The 19,985-nt window shown below is 44.7% G+C and overlaps 1 long non-coding RNA gene across 2 annotated transcripts in view; it reads left to right on the top strand.

Moving 5' to 3' along the window:
* Window positions 1-19,985, top strand: part of LOC139267018 (uncharacterized) — a 61,471-nt gene that overhangs the window by 23,256 nt on the left and 18,230 nt on the right. The window lies entirely within an intron of this gene.

The raw sequence follows: 19,985 nt of genomic DNA, 5'->3' as shown, positions 1-19,985 counted from the left end.
TCTCTGGCCTTTTGTGCATTCTCTCTGCCCCACTATTGATCGTCGTGCCCTCAGCTGGCTCAGCCCCAGACCCTCCTTAAAACCTTCCACCTCCCCCTTTAAAGATCCTCCTTTAAAACCCTGCTCTGACCAAGCTTTTGGTCAGCCCTCCTAATACTGCTTTGGCATGGTGTCCATGTTTGTTTGATTATTCTGCTGTGAAGTACTTTTAATGTGAAGCAATGTCTGAAAGTGCAAGATAAATGGAAGTGTGTGTACACATGAACCATGTTAATGTGCTGCTTTTGATACCTAAGGGGTTAAAGGCAAGTTTGAAATAATGGTCTGGAAATTCCCCAGTCGGAGGTTCCCGCAGGGGTTCCCCAAGTAAACTCCGCACCTACCTGGTGTCTCCATACTTTGAAGACTCGCGCTCCTGGGTCTGCAGGTAAAGGCCCACATAACCCAGGGGCTAATGCCCGACCAATCACAAAGGGCGATTCCCATTATCTTGATGGAATCCCCCCAAAAAACACACTTTCACAACACAGAAATAAAAATAAGTCATCACATGGTGAAAATGAATCAAAATAGAATTTTTAAAACAAAAATGTAATTTTTTGAAAAATAAATGTCAACATTTTTCAAGGGGCCAAAATAACCTAACCTAATTTTGCAGGTTTTTGTATGGTAAAATCATTAAACAATATATATATATATTTTAATATTTATTTAAACCCTTATGCTGGTAAAAGAAAGCCTTACTCCTGCCTTTACCATGCGTGAAGGTTTGGTGGGCATTCACTGGGCAGTAGTTGGGCAAATAGCCGAACTCTGCGTCAGCAAATTTCGGTTTCCTGCGGATGGGTACGATCAACCAAACTGAAACTTGACAGATCGCAAGTTCTGGGTTTTCACGCATGTGCATCGCATAGACGGTCACAGGCCCCAGAAAATGAGGGACGTTGTGATTTGGTGCTTGATCGAGTGCAAGACTGTGTCACTCACTGCTTGAAGGATAATTTGGTGTGATTTTGGATAATTGTCTGGTTTATGTAACTGGCTGAGTTCCTATGGAGACCATTAAATTCCATCCAAGACACTTACTCAATCCGAACCAATTTTCACAAAGGGTAATTGATTCACAATGGTCTTGCTGTCTGTAGGGTTATACATTAGTCTTGTTATAATTTGTCTCGGAATAATATGATTCTACTTCTAATGCTACTTTTTAATGGCTTTCACATTAGAAAGTAACATGTATGTTCCCAATTTCTCCCACTTTACATGACATAAGAAATAGGAACAGCAGTAGTCCATATGGCCCCTCGAGCCTGCTCCGCCATTCAGTAAGATCATGGCTGATCCGATCATGGACTCAGCTCCACTTCCCTGCCCTTATCCCCTTATCGTTTAAGAAAATGTCTATTTCGGTCTTAAATTTATTCAATGCCCCAGCTTCCACAGCTCTCTGATGCAGCGAATTCCACAGATTTGCAACCCTCAGAGAAGAAATTTTTCCTCATCTCTAATTTAAATGGGTGGCCCCTTATTCTATGATCATGCGCTCTAGTTCTAATCTCCCCCATCAGTGGAAACATCTCCACCTTGTCAAGCCCCCTCATAATCTTATACATTTCGATAAGATCACCTCTCATTCTTCTGAATTCCAATGAGTAGAGGCCCAACCTACTGAACCTTTCCTCATAAGTCAACCCCCTCATCCCCAGAATCAACCTAGTATACCTTCTTTGAACTGCCTCCAAAGCAAGTATATCCTTTCGTAAATATGGAAACCAAAACTGCATGCAATATTCCAGGTGTGGCCTAGCCAATACCTTATAGCTGTAGCAAGACTTCCCTGCTTTTATACTCCATCCCCTTTGCAATAAAGGCCAAGCTTCCATTGGCCTTCCTGATCACTTGCTGTACCTGCATACTTTCCTTTTGTGTTTCATGCACAAGTACCCCTAGGTCCCGCTTTGCAATCTTTCTCCATTTCCTGGAGTGCATAAGGGATGGTTTTCTAGACCAATATGTCGAGGAACCAACCAGGGGGGAGGCCATCTTAGACTGGGTGTTGTGTAATGAGAGAGGATTAATTAGCAATCTCGTTGCACGAGGCCCCACGGGAAAGAGTGACCATAATATGGTGGCATTCCACATTAGGATAGAGAATGAAACAGTTAATTCAGAGACCATGGTCCAGAACTTAAAGAAAGGTAACTTTGAAGGTATGAGGCGTGAATTGGCTAGGATAGATTGGCGAATGATACTTAAGGGGTTGACAGTGGATGGGCAATGGCAGACATTTAGAGACCGCATGGATGAATTACAACAATTGTACATCCCTGTCTGGCGTAAAAATAAAAAAGGGAAGGTGGCTCAACCGTGGCTATCAAGGGAAATCAGGGATAGTATTAAAGCCAAGGAAGTGGCATAGAACTTGACCAGAAATAGCAGTGAACCCGGAGACTGGGAGAAATTTAGAACTCAGCAGAGGAGGACGAGGGGTTTGATTAGGGCAGGGAAAATGGAGTACGAGAGGAAGCTTGCAGGGAACATTAAGACGGATTGCAAAAGTTTCTATAGATATGTAAAGAGAAAAAGGTTAGTAAAGACAAATGTAGGTCCCCTGCAGTCAGAATCAGGGGAAGTCATAACGGGGAACAAAGAAATGGCAGACCAATTGAACAAGTACTTTGGTTCGGTATTCACTAAGGAGGACACAAACAACCTTCCGGATATAAAAGGGGTCAGAGGGTCTAGTAAGGAGGAGGAACTGAGGGAAATCTTTATTAGTCGGGAAATTGATGGGATTGAAGGCCGATAAATCCCCAGGGCCTGATGGACTGCATCCCAGAGTACTTAAGGAGGTGGCCTTGGAAATAGCGGATGCATTGACAGTCATTTTCCAACATTCCATAAACTCTGGATCAGTTCCTATAGAGTGGAGGGTAGCCAATGTAACCCCGCTTTTTTTAAAAAAAAAAGGAGGGAGAGAGATAACAGGGAATTATAGACCGGTCAGCCTGATGTCGGAAGTGGTAAAATGATGGAATCAATTATTAAGGATGTCATAGCAGCGCATTTGGAAAGAGGTGACATGATAGGTCCAAGTCAGCATGGATTTGTGAAAGGGAAATCATGCTTGACAAATCTTCTGGAATTTTTTGAGGATGTTTCCAGTAGAGTGGACAAGGGAGAACCAGTTGATGTGGTGTATTTGGACTTTCAGAAGGCTTTCGACAAGGTCTCACACAAGAGATTAATGTGCAAAGTTAAAGCACATGGGATTGGGGGTAGTGTGCTGACGTGGATTGAGAACTGGTTGTCAGACAGGAAGCAAAGAGTAGGAGTAAATGGGGACTTTTCAGAATGAGAGGCAGTGACTAGTGGGGTACCGCAAGGTTCTGTGCTGGGGCCCCAGCTGTTTACATTGTACATTAATGATTTAGACGAGGGGATTAAATGTAGTATCTCCAAATTTGCGGATGCCACTAAGTTGGGTGGCAGTGTGAGCTGCGAGGAGGATGCTATGAGGCTGCAGAGTGACTTGGATAGGTTAGGTGAGTGGGCAAATGCATTGCAGATGAAGTATAATGTGGATAAATGTGAGGTTATCCATTTTGGTGGTAAAAACAGAGAGACAGACTATTATCTGAAAGGTGACAGATTAGGAAAAGGGGAGGTGCAACGAGACCTGGGTGTCATGGTACATCAGTCATTGAAGGTTGGCATGCAGGTACAGCAGGCGGTTAAGAAAACAAATGGCATGTTGGCCTTCATAGCGAGGGGATTTGAGTACGGGGCAGGGAGGTGTTACTACAGTTGTACAGGGCCTTGGTGAGGCCACACCTGGAGTATTGTGTACAGTTTTGGTCTTCTAACTTGAGGAAGGACATTCTTGCTATTGAGGGAGTGCAACGAAGGTTCACCAGACTGATTCCCGGGATGGCGGGACTGACATATCAAGAAAGACTGGATCAACTGGGCTTGTATTCACTGGAGTTCAGAAGAATGAGAGGGGACCTCATAGAAATGTTTAAAATTCTGATGGGTTTAGACAGGTTAGATGCAGGAAGAATGTTCCCAATGTTGGGGAAGTCCAGAACCAGGGGACACAGTTTAAGGGTAAGGGGTAAGCCATTTAGAACAGAGATGAGGAGAAACTTCTTCACCCAACAGAAAGTTGTTGAGGCCAATTCACTAAATATATTCAAAAAGGAGTTAGATGTAGTCCTTACTACTAGGGGGATCAAGGGGTATGGCGAGAAAGCAGGAATGGGGTACTGAAGTTGCATGTTCAGCCATGAACTCATTGAATGGCGGCGCAGGCTCGAAGGGCCGAATGGCCTACTCCTGCACCTATTTTCTATGTTTCTAAATAATAACTTGCTCTTTGATATTTTTCTGCCAAAGTGCATGACCTCACACTTTCCAACATTATACTCCATCTGCCACTTTGCTGCAGCTCAGTGTCTTGCACCCCGATTGAATGGTGTGCACTCGTCTGCTCCTGGCTCAGTCTCTGTCTCCTCTCTGTCCTGGACACCCCAGTGTCATGGTTCTTGGTCCTGATTCACTGATTGTGATAGCAATACGTGGAACAGTCAGTGGGAGATCCATGATGGAAGGTCAATTGTATATGTTTTCCCCAGAGCGAACTATCCAATGTGCATGATGTCTTGCTGGAGCTGAGGACATCAGGAATGGAAATCGCTCTTGTTTGGGACAGGGATGGGAATAAGAGGGGAGAGCTGAGGACAGACAGGAGAATGGAATTGGGATTGCACTGTGTTCTAACTAGCCATTGTCTCCAATTAAGACTATATCATGTACTTCATTTCAAAGCACATTTGGCTTGGAGCTCAAGACTAGTGAGACTGGACTATAATTGTTTATTTTTGTGCACTTGTATTATCGTCATCATAGGCAGTCCCTCCGACTTGCTTTCGCTCCCAAAGTGAGTTCTCTGGTGGCTGAACAGTCCAATACGAGAGCCACAGACTCTGTCACAAGTGGGACAGATAGTCGTTGAGGGAAGGGGTGGGTGGGACTGGTTTGCCGCACGCTCCTTCGCTGCCTGCGCTTGACCTCTTTGCGCTCTTTGCGTTGAGACTCAAGAGCTCAACGCCCTCCTGAATGCACTTTCTTCACCTCGGGCGGTCTTCGGCCAGGGTCTCCAAGTGTCAGTGGTGATGTCGTGCTTTACCAGGGGGAGGCTTTGAGGGTGTCCTTGTAACACCTTTGGCTCGTTTGCCGTGAAGGAGCTCCGCATAGAGCAATTGCTTAGGGAGTCTCGTATCTATCTGGCATGCGAACTATTTGGCCTGCCCAGCGGAGCTGATCAAGTGTGGTCAGTGCTTCATTGCTGGGGATGTTAGCCTGGACGAGGACACTGATGTTGGTGCGCCTGTCCTCCCAGGGGATTTGCAGGATCTTGCGGAGACATCGTTGGTGATATATCTCCAGCGGCTTGAGGTGCCTTCTTTACATCGTCCATGCCTCAGATTCATGCAGGAGGGCGGGTATTACTACAGCCCCGTAGACAATGAGCTTGGTGGTAGATTTGAGGGCCCGGTCTTCAAAAACACTTTTCCTCAGACGGCAACTATTTAATTTACAAACCGTTAATCCAGGTGGATGGACCTGTAGCTTTCTCATTGATCAGTTGGTATATTAGCTCTGAAAAGAGGCATATTATTGGTCATGCAATAAAGTTGAATCAACTCGGCAGATAGCAGTCATCTCTAGATGCTCCATGTATAGATGGCTGCTAGTTGAACTCAAAGCTGAGCACCTCAGGGTAAACCCTGAAAATGGCCAAGAAATTGATTGGTAGAAAGCAGCAAGTATTCATTCAAGCAGTTGTGTTGGGTTGCGGGGGTGGGGGAAGGTACTGAGTAGGTGCTCAACACAGAGGTCAAATTTGCCGATGCAACTAAATTTGTGGCAGTTCTGAAATTAAAGGAATTGGACAAAATGGCCCTGAATTTCCTCGAACTTTTTGGCATAGTGCGGCAACTCGGCATTTTTTTTTGAGTAAATTTGCACATAATTAATGCTCAAATTTCCCCTATTCACGCCACTTCAAACATACATCTGCCAAAATAGATTGCTCATTTACATAGCTCCATCTCCCATACAAAAGGCCAGATCACAAGTTTCCTGCATTTACATCAGTAGTGCGCTGGTGTAGATTTAAACCCCAAAATATAGGCACAGCACAGCCCAAAGACACCATGTCAGCATAACTGACATTTCTGGAGTTTGGTCATGTTTTTCTTCGACTTTATTAAAAAAAAGTTCCTAACTGACTCACTAACTCACCTACGTGCTGCCTTTAGAAAAATTCTCATCACCAACTAGTCTGTTTGTGGAGTTTGTTATTGAATCTGATGAGGATTCCTACAGCACATACTGCAGCATCTGAATAACATTGAAGAAAAGTGGATTTGCACTTCAAAATATGGAGGCTAAATAAAAACACATGGGCATTTAGCGGGCTGGATGGTGCGTGCGATAGCTGACTTTTAACACTCGCATTAGGTGAGGAGTCTTGTTCTGTTGACCAGAACCCACAACACATGTTTCCAATTAAGCAGGAATTGATGACTTGATTGAGGCCATAATGATGTCTGGTGAATGGGAAGTGGAAATATTAATTATGCACTTGGGGGTAAGGCATGACATGGAAACATAGAAAATAGGAGCAGTAGTAGGCTATTCGGCCATTCGAGTCTGCATCACCATTCAATATGATCATGGCTGATCCTCTATCTCTACACCATATTCCTGCCCATGCCCCTTGATGCCTTTTGTGTCTAGAAATCTATCTATCTCCCTCTTAAATATATTCAGTGACTTGGCCTCCACAGCCTTCTGTGGTAGAGAATTCCACAGGTTCACCACCCTCTGAGTGAAAACATTTCTCCTTATCTCGGACCTAAATTTCCTACCCCGTATCCTGAGACTGTGACCCCTTGTTCTAGACTTCCCAACCAGGGGAAACATCCTCCCCGCATCCAGTCTATCCAACCCAGTCAGAATTTTATACGTTTCAATGAGATCCCCTCTCATTCTTCTAAACTCTAGTGAATACAGGCCTAGTCGACCCAACCTCTCCTCATGACAATCCTGCCATCCCAGGAATCAGTCTGGTGAATCTTTGCTGCACTCCCTCAATGGCAAGTATAACCTTTCTTCGGTAAGGAGACCAAAACTGCACACAATTCTCTAGGTGCAGTCTCACCAAGGCCCTGTTTTACTGTAGTAAGACATCCTTGTTCCTGTACTCAAAACCTCTTGCAATGAAGGCCAACATACCCATTTGCCTTCCTAACTGTTTGCTGCACCTGCATGTTTGCGTTCAATGACTGGTGTATAAGGACACCCAGATCCCTCTGTACATCAACACTTCCCAAGCCAGAAGATGCTTTACTCCACACCTTGTGTGGCGCATTAACATCGCCATGGCCCTATTGGGCCGAATGGCCTGTTTCTTGTTGCACTGTACATTTAACTGGGAATAGTCCATGCTGCCATTGTTGTCAAAACTGAGAGGGTTTCTTATTGCGGCCGTGTGCCGTGCATGGGTGGGAGGTTACAGGGTTGGAATCCTTGCAGCTATTTTTGTTGGAATCAAAAAAATGAATTTCAAAACTTATTTCTCATCTGAAATCAAAGGTTCCCTTTCAGCTGCTCCATGGGGCCCCTGCAGCTGGTGAATCGGCTTTTAAATTGGAAAAAAACATGCATGCATGGCCCCCAAAAAATTATGGGGACCATTGTCTGAAATGTTTCCAATTTAAACACAAGTCGTCTCATAAGCTAGGTGAACTCACCCTGTCCATGGAAATCAATATAGAATTGATTTGAGAAATCAGCCTTTCAACCAATTAAACCAATCCAAAAGCACTTCATAGATTCATACAGAACAGAAATGGACATTGAGTCCATAGTGCCTGTGCTCTTTGAAAAGAGCTATCCAATTAGTCCCACTCACTCCTGCTCATTCCCCAATCTTCAACCTTAGGATTTACTTCGAAATCAGACCCACTGTTCCTAGCATGGAAAGGAATTGGAATACAGTTGCCATCAGCTAGGTGAATATTTGCCTCAAACTGCGATCCCTAGCCACCGACTCCATCCCTCTCCCTAGCATCTGTCTGAAGCTGAACTAGACTGTTCTCAAACTAGTTATCCTATTTGACCCTGAAATGAGCTTCCGGATATGCACATCCACGGCATAACTAAAACCGCCTATTTCCACCTTCGTAACATTGCCTGTCTCCGCCCTTGCCTCAGCTCTTCCACTGCTGAAACCCTCATTCATGCCTTTGTTACCTCTAGACTTGACTACTCCAACACACTCCTGGCAGGCCTCCCACGTTCTATCCTACATAAACAAGAGGTCATCCAAAACTCGGCTGCCCGTGTCCTAACTCACACCGAGTCCCGCTCACCCATCACTCCTGTGCTCGCCGACCTACATTGCCTCCTGGTTAAGCAATGCCTCAATTTCAAAATATTCATCCTTGTTTACAAATCGCTCCTCGCCCCTCCCTATCTCTGTAATCTCCTTTAGCCTCACAACCACCCCTCCTCCCCAAAAGATATCTGCGCTCCCCAAATTCTGCCCTCTTGAGCATCGCTGATTATAATCGCTCAACCATCGGTGGCCGTGCCTTCAGCTACCTAGGCCCCAAGCTCTGGAATTCCCTCCCTAAACCTCTCCGCCTCTCTACACCTCTTTCCTCCTTTAAGACGCTCCTTAAAACCTACCTCTTTGACCGAGCTTTTTTGGTCATCTGGCATAATTTCTTCTTGTGTGGCTTGTGTCAAATTTATTTGTTTTGTCTTAAAACAGTCCTGTGAAGCGCCTTGGGGTGTTTTACTATGTTAAAGGTGCTATATAAATACAAGTTGTTGTTGTTGTTGTTGTTTGAGCACAACGGGTGAGACCAAGTCATCCTCCAGTAGGTGGGCAAGTTGCCAAACACCCGCATCATTTCATTTACCGAAACCACTAATGATAAATGCTTCTAATTTGTCACTTCATTTCAAATAAACAGATTGCTTATGGTTTATTTTATTCATAGTAAGCAATTTCCTTAATGGCAAACAGAGTAATCAAAACCGTGACATAGGAGCATCCGCTTTGAATTGGATTGTTAGTTTTAGATTGGAGGTCATCCGAGAACAGCAGAAAGGGTGGTTGTAACTTTAGGGGGAAGTTGAAAGAGACTGCAAATCTCCTGGGAATTCCAGGAGGGGAATTGGGAATGTGGCATCTGGATCACCACACAGGCAGCAGGGATGGATTTGCTTTGTGACCTGTCTTCTGCTGCTCGTGAACATAAAGGAGGCATATTGCTGATCAAATGTCATCTATGAGCAGCCACTGAAAGAGGTGCACAGAAGTAACTCCGAGAAATGGGAAGCTTATCAATTTTGGGATTGTTCGGTCTTTAAAAAGAAATACAGAATCTCTGAACTACTTGAGCTCTGCAATTGCTGTGTGTCTGATACCAATGATCCGAGCGAGGACATCCCCATCTGATTTCCTTTCCCACCTCCCTCCCAGGGTTCTCCCCTCCATTACCCCATCTGGAAGATCCTTCCAAATGTTGAACACCCTGCGCAGTGAAGTTCTTCTTGACATCGCTATTAAATTGGCATTGCACTCATTTTAGCCTGTGCCTCCCAAGATCTACTAGTCTTGGCATCCTTTGCAATAGTTCTCTCGATTTATCTTGGTATACTTCTGTAAGATCCCCTCTGTTTGCTTGCAAGTCCTTTTTTTTTTCTCATAACTTATTCCCTCGATGTTGGGGATTATGCTTTTGATTGTTCTGTGCCGCACTTCTATGGCCTTGATGTCTTCCTTGTGTTTGGTGACTCAAACCGATACTCGGAGTGTGATCTAACATGACATTGTACAGTTTGATATTTTCTGACTTGTGTGATTGTAGTTCAACAATCTATTTGCTTTTTCTGTTGTAGCCCGTCAATGATTGACAGATTGAGCATTGATTCCGCTGTTCTTGATCCCTTTCAACCACACTTTCTTTTTTTTTAAAACTTCATTCTACATTATTTATAGTGTACATCTAACACCATTCATCCAGCATGCAACACCTTGTTCTTGGTAAATCTCAGTCCCTATCCCATGCCCATTTACGGATATAATCTAACGCCTTTTGTGGGGCGCTGATTCCTTATTCAGTTTTTCTTTCTCTCTTACTCCCCACTACCACCATTACTCATTTTATTATCTTCAAATGACATTGAATCTTGACTCCCAACCAGCAGCCCAAATCCCAACCTGTTCAGCAGTGAAGCTGTCCCCCCTCCCCCCACTCTCCGTCCCCACCTCACCCTAATATCAATCCCCTTGCAAGTATTTTTTTTTCCATCAGCCAACTTCCTTTCCAGCCTCTGCCTTGCATTCTGACTGTATTAGCTTCTGAAGCCGCCTTGTATTGAAAATCATATGGATTTCGGCAGTCCATTTGGGATTTCACTTCAAAAATGAAAATCATGATTGAGCAGGCAGGATCTTTCCCTTCTGCTGTCAGGTTGGCTGCTATTTACTAGGTTATTGTAGACGTCAAAAGAAATCGGTCCCCAGCAGGGTTGAATTCTTTTTTCTCGTTACCTGGGCGCCTGACACGTGGAAACCCATAAAGTTTGAGTCATCAAAGCAAACTGCTGAGAAATTTACACCCCGCTTCCAGGGTTTCTGTCTTCCCAATAAAAAGACTTGCATTTCTATAGCACCTTTTTCAATGCCCCAAAGACGTTAAACCGAGGCCCCATCTTCCCTTGGGTGGATGGAAAAGATCCCTTGGCACTATTTTGAAGAGCAAGGGGGTTATCCAGTGTCCTGGCCAATATTTATCCCTCAATCAACATCACCAAAACAGATTATTGGCCATTAGCACATTGCTGTTTGTGGGAGCTGTGTGCAAATTGGCTGCTGCGTTTCATGCATTGGCTGTAAAGCGCTTTGTGACGTCTGATGGTGTGAAAGGCGCTATATAAATGCAAGTCTTTTTCAGATACTTCTGTAGTGTAGTCAGTGTTGTAATGGATGGCGTCCTTTCTTTCGTTCTTCCTTGCTCATGATTACTCTCTCCTTTCTACCTCTTGCTCCCTTTTACCAATTCAACCAGTTGGGGCATATACCACTTGGCCAAAACAGGTTTTGGGGACCAACAAGTGTGCAGAGGTTTTACCAGCCAGGGCCATGCAGCTTCCCGCCCCAGGTTTGGCTGGTGAGTCATTAAATGCACTGGAATACCACAGGCCTGCCTGGTTCAAGTAACGGATTACCAGATCTGTTTGAGGTTCTGAGCCTCTTATCACTGGTACCAGGCATGCCACCTTGGAACCACCTTGACTGCAAATGAACGCCGCCTAACTCTCGAGCAGAGGAAGGATAAAACTCGCAGTTTCCTTCCCCTATAGTTTCCCTGGTTGATCCACGTACAGATGAGTTTTTTTTTTCATGTGGAGGAATAACCAAAGCTGTTAACATCATTACAGTTTTCAGGGATCAACTGGTAAAACACAGTGTAATTCTGGGAGAGCAGTGACTGAAATTAGATTTTAATTTAGAATTGTGTCGCTTGACCATTTGAAAGTGTATAGAGCACTGCCATTTCCCACCCAGCCTAATCATGGTGCTTTGCTGTGTTTAGTATTGTCCTGTGAGGGGAACGCAGCACAGCATTGAGTTCCTGGTCCAGAAATCGGAGCACGCGCGAATGCAGTGGAAATCCTCAACGTTCTGATAACTTTACTTTCTGCCTTCAATATGGTAAACTTTGATCAGTGTGCTGTATACAAACACAAGGTCAAACATTTGATTTATGCACAAGCACGCTTGGTGAAACACATCTCCTGAAGAGGAGGGCATCAGTCTCTTGATTTTTTTGTGATGAGTGGGGGGGTGGTGCGGGGAGTGGGGTTGCTGTGTTTCCGCAGAAGAATCCTGCTTGGGTTCTTTAGTGGCCTTGCTTGTGAAGTGAGTTTGCAAACTCTGCACTCGGCATAGATGATACTGGTTTCTTCGGAATTAATTTTATCTTTTCCAGCTGACCTTGAGGATTTTAATTGAAAGACCAAGATTAGTATTACATTTGAATTGTTGGCAATGTGAAGCATTGGTTTAGTGGTAGTTTACTTGCTTCCTCAATCAAAAGGTCATGCATTCCAGCCCACTCCAGGACTTGACCATATAATCCAGACTAAAGATTCAAAGCTATATGGAGGCTGTGCCTTTTGAGGGAGGGGAGGGGGGGGTATTAAAGAAAGACTTGTATTCCTGTGGAGCCTTTCACGATGTCAGAATGTCCCAAAGCGGTTTATAGCCAATTAAATACCTTTTGAAATATAGTCACTGTTGTAATGTAGGAAACGTGGCCGCCAATTGTATACAGCAAGCTTCCACAAACATCAACGTAATAATGACCAGATAATCTCTTTATTATGTTGATTGAGGGATAAATATTGGCCAGGACACCGGGGAGAACTCCCCTGCTCTTCTTCAAAATAGTGCCATGGATGTTTTACATCCACCTGAGAGGGCAGACGAGGCCTCAGTTTAATGCCTCATCCGAAAGACGGCACCTCCGACAGTGCAGCACCCCCTCAGCACTGCACTGGAGTCTCAGCCTAGATTTGTGTGCTCAAGTCTCTGGAGTGGGACTTGAACCTTCTGACTCAGGCCAGAGTGCTACCCACTGAGCCGCGGCTGTAGAAGAGCACGGAGGTTCTTCCGGTGTCTTGGTCAACACCTAGTCCCTAACCAATATCACCAAAAACAGATTACCACAGTGCTGTTTGAGACCTTGCCATGCACAAATTAGCTGCTGTGTTTGCCTGAAAAACACTGACCACATTTCAAAAATATTTTATTACTGGAATTCACTTTGGGACATGCTATATGAATGAGAGTTATTTCTCTCCTCTCCTCTGTTTTACTCTCCTTGGTTGTCATTTAATCCTTGTTATTTTTACTAGTGATTTTAGTAGAGAAAGCAGGAAAGGGGTACTGAGGGAGTGATCAGCAATGATCTTATTGAATGGCGGTGCAGGCTAGAAGGGCTGAATGGCCTACTCCACCTATTTTCTATGTTTCTATGATTGTAATTGCCATTAATAACTTTTCAACCAAGTAAATCTAGAGCACAATCAAAAAAACTTTCCCCCCCCTCCATCCTTGCCTCCCAAAAAGTTCAAGGAGCTTGTGAACGTCTTGGTCACTTAAGGTTGAGACCATCTGCTCTGCTGCTTCCTGTCCCTGTCTCTTCCCCATGCTCTGGCTTTGAACCGATATCTCTCTGGTCTCGGTCCCATCTTCCCTCGCCCCTTATTTCGACCATGAGTCCCTTCTACTCATTGTGTCAATTTCCCATTAAACTGATGAACTCCAAACTTCCCTTCAAGGGCTATCATGTGAGCTGCCATTGTAAATGGTTCCAATTCTTTGAATACTGCCCACCTCCCTTTCAAAACCATAATCGGCATTCCCTCTTCAAAAAAAACACCTCTGTCAACCCCTCTGTCCTCGCAAACTACCGCCCCATCTCCAAATCTTCCTTTCCTCTTCAAAATTTCTTGAACGTGCTGTTGCCTCCCAAATTATTGTCCACTTTTCCCACAGCTCCCTGTTTGAATATCTTGAATATCTGTCATAGCATCAAAATAGCCCTCACCGAGGTCAAAAATAACATGTTTTTTTTAAACTGTGATATGTCCCCTTTGTCATCCTCAACCTCTCTGCAGCCTTTGATATGGTCAAACAAACCATCCTCCTCTGCCATCTCTCCTCTGTTATCCAGCTCCATGGGACTGGCTTTATTTGGTTCCACTCCTTGCTATCCGATTGTAGCCAGTGTATCTCCAGCAATGGCTTCTCTACCCGCCCCAATATTGGTGTCCCACCCCCCCCCCCCCAAGGATCTATCTTTGGCCCCACTCTTTTTCCTCATCTACATGCGGCCCCTTGGCATCGCCATCCGCAGACATGGGGACAGCTTCCACATGTACATTAATGGCGCCCAGCTCTACCTCACCACCAACTGTCTCAACCCCTCCGCTGTTTCTGTTGACAGACTGCTTCTGCAACATCCTTCGTCTTCGGCCCCCCGCTTAAAACTTCATCCCCTTGTCTCCCCTTTTTTGTTCTCTGTTCGCGACCTCCGCATCCCAGTTGACGGTCGGCCAAGATTCCAACCCAACCCCAGCGCCTACCCCAGTAACATTGTCTGGCTCTGCCCTGCCTCAGCCGGCTACTGCTGAAGCCCACATCCATGCCTGTGTCACCGCCAGACTTGACTGTTTCAATTCTATTTTGCATAAACTTCACTTCATCCAAAAGTCCTGCTCTCCAGTCACGTCTTCTCTTTTAGCTGCTAATCCCCCAATGCCTAAAATGTTACAATTCTCATCCTTGTGTTTAAATCTTTTAAAGGCTTTGCTGCTCCTGAGCTCAAACCCCTCTCAGCCCTAACTTCCCTCAACCCAGCCCTGAACTCTGGCCTCTTGTGCATCTCTGTCCTCTGCCCCATCACTGGTCGTTCCTTCAGCCACTTATGCTCCTAGCTGTGGAATTCCCTTCCTAAACACCTCTACCTCTCTACCTCTCTCTCCTTTTCAAGATCCTCCTTAAAACCCACCTGAAGCGCCTTGGGACTTTTGTCCTCTGTTAAAGGTGCTACACCAATGCAGTATTGTATAGGTGGAAAGTTATTTCATTTTGACAGTGCAGCAATTGACATGCTGCAGGCTGTTTCGTTTTAGAAGTAAGACCTCGATTCGAAGGTTTCCTTGCTTCATCCCACACTATACATGCCAACTGACCGTGTTTTAAGTGTAGTATTTGCAGCTCCCACCTCCTGCTGATGCTCTAGGAGATTGCACACCGCCATGTGCTGTGGGGAGGGATTCTCCCAAGGTCGTGGATTTCTGCCAGTAACGTGCAGTGCCATTCGATACCCTGAAATAGGACAAGTTTGGAGGGGAAAGTGCTGGGGGATTCTTGGGGGTGGGGGAGAGGGAGAAGTGTGCCAGCATGGGTGGGGGGGAGAGAAAAGTAAAGACAAGTGCTAGAATGAAGCAGCATGAGGAGCAGGGTAGAGGAAAAGAACTTGAATTTCTATTGCACCTTATTGCATCTCTCAGAATCCCAAATCACTTTGTATACAGTGGGTTGTGATGGATGCCTGTGTGTTCTTGTGACAGCCATAAATTAAATTGTTCAATCCGATTTAGTAAGTGTACAACAGTGACTAGACTTCAAAAGTATGTCACTGGCTGTGAAGCGCTTTGGAACGTCCTGAAGCTTGCTTTCTTTCTTTATATATTCTGCTATTTGTCTGAAGTTAATCCCTACAGATTTTGCCAGTCCTCTACTGTATAAGTGATGGAATGTCGGGCATACCTACAACTTTCTTAAGGGAAACCTGTGTTTCACTGCACTTCAGGTGTAATTGCATGTTGTTGGACCATATTTGAGGCTATTTTTGAGTTGTCGGCATTTTTGAATCTATTACCTCTTTGCTGATTTCCACAGGCTGGTCAAGTGATGGATAAGTATTAGAACTTTAGCAGAATCCACTAAAGTTGGATTAACATCTCTAACCGAGATTGTTGTAGGGTTTGTAGTGGAATTGAATGCTGTACAAAAGCAGAGAAAATCAACAACAACAACTTGTATTTATATAGCACCTTTTAACGCAGTAAAATGTCCCAAGGTGCTTCACGGGAGTTCAGGTGTGACATTCGAAATCCAGAGACCTTGGACTGAGGTCGTTCCGGATTTCAGAACGTCTTTGCCGGGGCCGAGGAAGGGAGGTCGTGTGGGGGGGGTGGGGGAGGGTTTTGGGGTGGGGGGGAGTTGGGGGTGGGGTGGGGGTTGGGGGGGTGGTGGGGCGAGGTCGTGCCGCAGTGGGGTTAGGTAGAGCCGGGGAGTCCGGATTTTGGAACATTTTCCAGTTTCTGGACGACCCCGCCACTGATCGGCCTGGTGTCTGGATTCCAGAACTCTGGATTTTGGACGTTGCACTTGTATTATAAGACAAATAATTTGACACTGAGCCACATGAGGAGAAATTGGCGCAGATGACCAAAAGCTTGGTCAAAAAGGTTTAGGCAGGGAGTTCCAGAGCTTGGGGCCTAGGCAACAGAAGGCACAACCACCAATGGTTGAGCGATTATAATCTACCTGCTGACAACAGTCCTTGGCAGATTAGATGTGTCACTGTGACCCACGATTCTCCTGCATGTCTTTTATATATTTTAGAGTTGAGTTGAGTCCAAAAGCTCAGCAACACCAACCAGGTATAATCAGGGATGCTCAAGGGAAGAATTAGAGGAGCGCAGACATCTGTGGGGGGGGGGGGGGGGGGGGCTGGCTGTGGGGCTGGAGGAGATTCGAGATAGGGAATGTATGGAATATGATGGTTCATGAAATAAAACAGTGCTGGAAAAATGTAGTAAATTGGTCATGATCATGAGAGAGCATGGTTGGTGTTTTGAGTCGAGACTCTTTGTTAGAACTGAAAAGGAAAGACTGCAAACCAAAGTGGCTTTTTTCTATTGGTTTCAAGTCCGGTGCCTGGGATAATGCTGTTAAATCCAGGATCTACTGGTTTGCTTCCAGCCTACAGAAACCAGCATCAGTGGCCTCAACGGTGGGAACTAATTCACTTGCTGAGCTTTTGGACTCAACTCAACTCTGAAATATATAAAAGACATGCAGGAGAATCGTGGGTCACAGTGACATATCTAATCTGCCAAGGACTGTTGTAGGCAGGTAGATAATGAGTTTAATAACCTGAACAGGTCATTTTAAATAAATGAGGGGAAAGAGATGGCAAGTGCTGAATAAAATACAACAACAGTTTTCTTCTGCTACTCAAGAGCATTTCAAAAAACAAAAGGTAAGCAAATCATCTCTGGTGAAAGGGAGAAAACTTGAATGTGATGGGAGGAAATGGCAGGAATGGGGTGTTCAATGGGCTGCAGTGTGTCCCAGGTAATATAAGATGCTGTTCCTGAAGTTTGCATTGAACGTGGTTGGAGCAGTGTAATAAGTCAAAGGTCAGAGGTCGAGAGGAAATGGTGAGTCACGAAGTCTGGTTTATCCTTGCAGAGATGTTCCCCAAAGCTAGTACCCAGTCCCCGGGGCTCACTACTTTTATCTCCTCCCCCTCTCATTCTCTCCAGCCTTCTACACTGCTCCAACCAAACCCCACTGGAGGCACAGTGCCTCACCTTTCTCCTGGGGAGTCAACAGCCTGTTGGGCCTGTACATTGCCTCGAGCAACTTCAGGCCTGGGCTCTCTCCTCCATTTACCTGCTGGCTTCTTGTATTTGCTCTACTTCCTTTTGGAGCTGCTCTTTTTAATGCCTTTTCACAGCCTGATGAAGTAAGCTTTGTATTTTTTTTATTCACAAAAGTTCTGTTCACCTGGTATCTAACACCTGATTCTTGAGCTGCTGGGACTTTGGTGATATCTTACCGAAGGTCAATGGTAAGGTTGTAGAATGGAGTTGTATTATATGGTTACGTAGTCGCCTGTCATCCCTTCATCATATCTGGGTTATTACAATGTGGTGTGTATGTATTTTGAGGAAGGAAAAACAGTGGCTGAATTTGCACTTTGGTTTATATCTTGGTTACCGAGGTCTGGAAGCAAATTCTACTCCAATGAGGGCGCAGAGTTAAAATTCCTTAGCTGCTTCAAGGCTCGTCATTGTGATTCAGACTCTCGAGCAGCCATGGGGAGCTCTCTTGTATTTTGTACCCCTCTCTGAGGAAATATCTGTCTTTGTTCTCTCACGCACGCCAATAGCTGAGATTGGAAACTCTGAAAATTCATTGTGCAATTCCATCTCGTACCCATTCCACAGCCGTGTTGAGGCTCTTGGGTGCTACTTTAGGGGCAGTCTTACTTAACAATGCATGATGGATGAGCTGGATGCAAGGCTGTGATTTAGCGCTACCATTTAAGTATTTATTGTGTATAGTGCTATATATTTTTTTATTGCTGATGTTCTGGATGTGTGGAGGTCACGATCTTCAGGGATGTTTGAAGGATGACTAGATCACCTTTGTATGTCTTACTAGGTAATTGGGCTGCTGCTTGCTTTAGGCAACGCACGCATCCTTTCTGAAATTGCATGTCTTTGCAACAATTTGACTTTGTGGAATATGTGCAGTGGTACACCATCAACTGAAATATTAAGGGAAAATTAATTCATTATTAAAATTGCTTCAGTATGTTAATATGTTGTTACCGTGGGCTAAGTCAGAGTTTATAGGTTCAAGCTGCATTACAGACTTGAGGACCCCATCCAAGCTGACACTTCAGCGCAGTACCTGTACTGAGCTCCACTGTCGGAGGTGCTGTCCTGCAAGTGAGAAGTTAAACTAAGTTATACGATTAACATGAAGTCAAACTAAACTAGAGCAGAGCAGGCAATTCTCCCAGTGCGCTGGCCATGATTCCTCCTTTAACCAACATTACCACAAACATTATCTGATCATTCATTGGTTTGCTTTTTGTGGAACCTTGCTGTGCATAAATTGGCTGCAACTCTTGCTCTCGGTGATTCCACTCCAAAATAATCCACTAATTGTAAAATGCTTTGGGATGAGATAAGAATTGGGAGCAGGAGTCGGCCATTCGGCCCCTCGAGCCTGCTCCGCCATTCAACGAGATCATGGCTGATCATCTACCTCAACTCCACTTTCCTGCACTGTCTCCATATCTCTTGATTCCCTTAATGTAAAAATGCAAGAGCCTAATTCAGATTCTTGGAGTTAATGCTGTTTAATTCATTTTCCATAACAGGAGAAAGTAGGTTTGAGTCTGCTGCTTAGCTGCAGAAATCGGCTGACAGGAGCTGGACTCCAGGATCCAAATGTAAAAGAACAATATTAAAGCAGCTTTAGAAAACTCTCCTCGCTGACTGATCTTATGAGCAGCCTGTGAAACATTCTAGAATCTAGCAATGATGCACCCTGACAGGAGCCTTCTGTCGCAGCTACAATTAACTTCATGTAATTCGTACAACTTGTTTAGTTTGTGATTTTATTGATTGCAAGCAAAGCTGCTACTTGTTATTTAGAGGCAGTTTTTTTTTTAAATAGCCAATTATAAGGACCATGTTATGTCATCAGTGTTGGTCCCACAATGTGCTTCAAAGTGCCATTATACATTCTACAATGCCCTTTGCATCATAAAGCAGCAGTGTCTCATCCCTTCTCTCAATAAATCTGAAAATACTGCTGAATATTCCGATTTTGGGCCATAACTACATCACCAGGCACTGCTAGGAATTTCCCCACGCACCAGTGGTGTTCAACAAAGGTACAAAAGCAAACTACTGCGGATGCTGGAATCTGAAATTAAAAACAGAAAATGCTGCAAATCTCAGCGGGTCAGGCAGCATCTGTGGAGAGAAAGAGTTAACGTTTCAGGTCGATGACCCTTCGTCACAACTGACAACGGAATGAACAGATTGTTAAGGAGCACTGAAAGGACAAAAGGGAAGGTCTGTGATAGGGTGGAAGGCAGGAGGGATTTGAGAGCCAAAAGGGATGATGGGCCGACTGGAGAGAGTACAGTGCAAAGTTAGAAAAAGGTTAGTCGAGATAGGGTGTGAATGTCAGCAAATTACCAGCTGCCATGAGAAACAGAAAAAAATTACAGAAGATTGAAAGGGGGGTTTAAAAAAAAAGGAGGAAAGGGAGCCAAATATGGGCAACGGTTATGGTCTAAAATTGTTGAACTGAGTCCATAAGGCTTTGTTCAACAAAGACTTTGCTCTTTGGTGGTATTGTATCTGTAAGCACTCTAGTAATGACTCCACAAGGCAAGGTATTTTACTTGAACTGTGGTGACCGTAGTCCATTTATTACAGCTCCTAAATGAGGTTACAGTAAGGTGAGCTCCCTTTTTTATATCTGGTTACCTGTTGTGTAC

This window comes from Pristiophorus japonicus, chromosome 7, assembly GCF_044704955.1.
Source record: "Pristiophorus japonicus isolate sPriJap1 chromosome 7, sPriJap1.hap1, whole genome shotgun sequence".
Lineage (NCBI taxonomy): Eukaryota > Metazoa > Chordata > Chondrichthyes > Pristiophoridae > Pristiophorus > Pristiophorus japonicus.
Note: the sequence above shows the minus strand (reverse complement) of the source record. Positions and strands in the feature narration are given on the sequence as shown.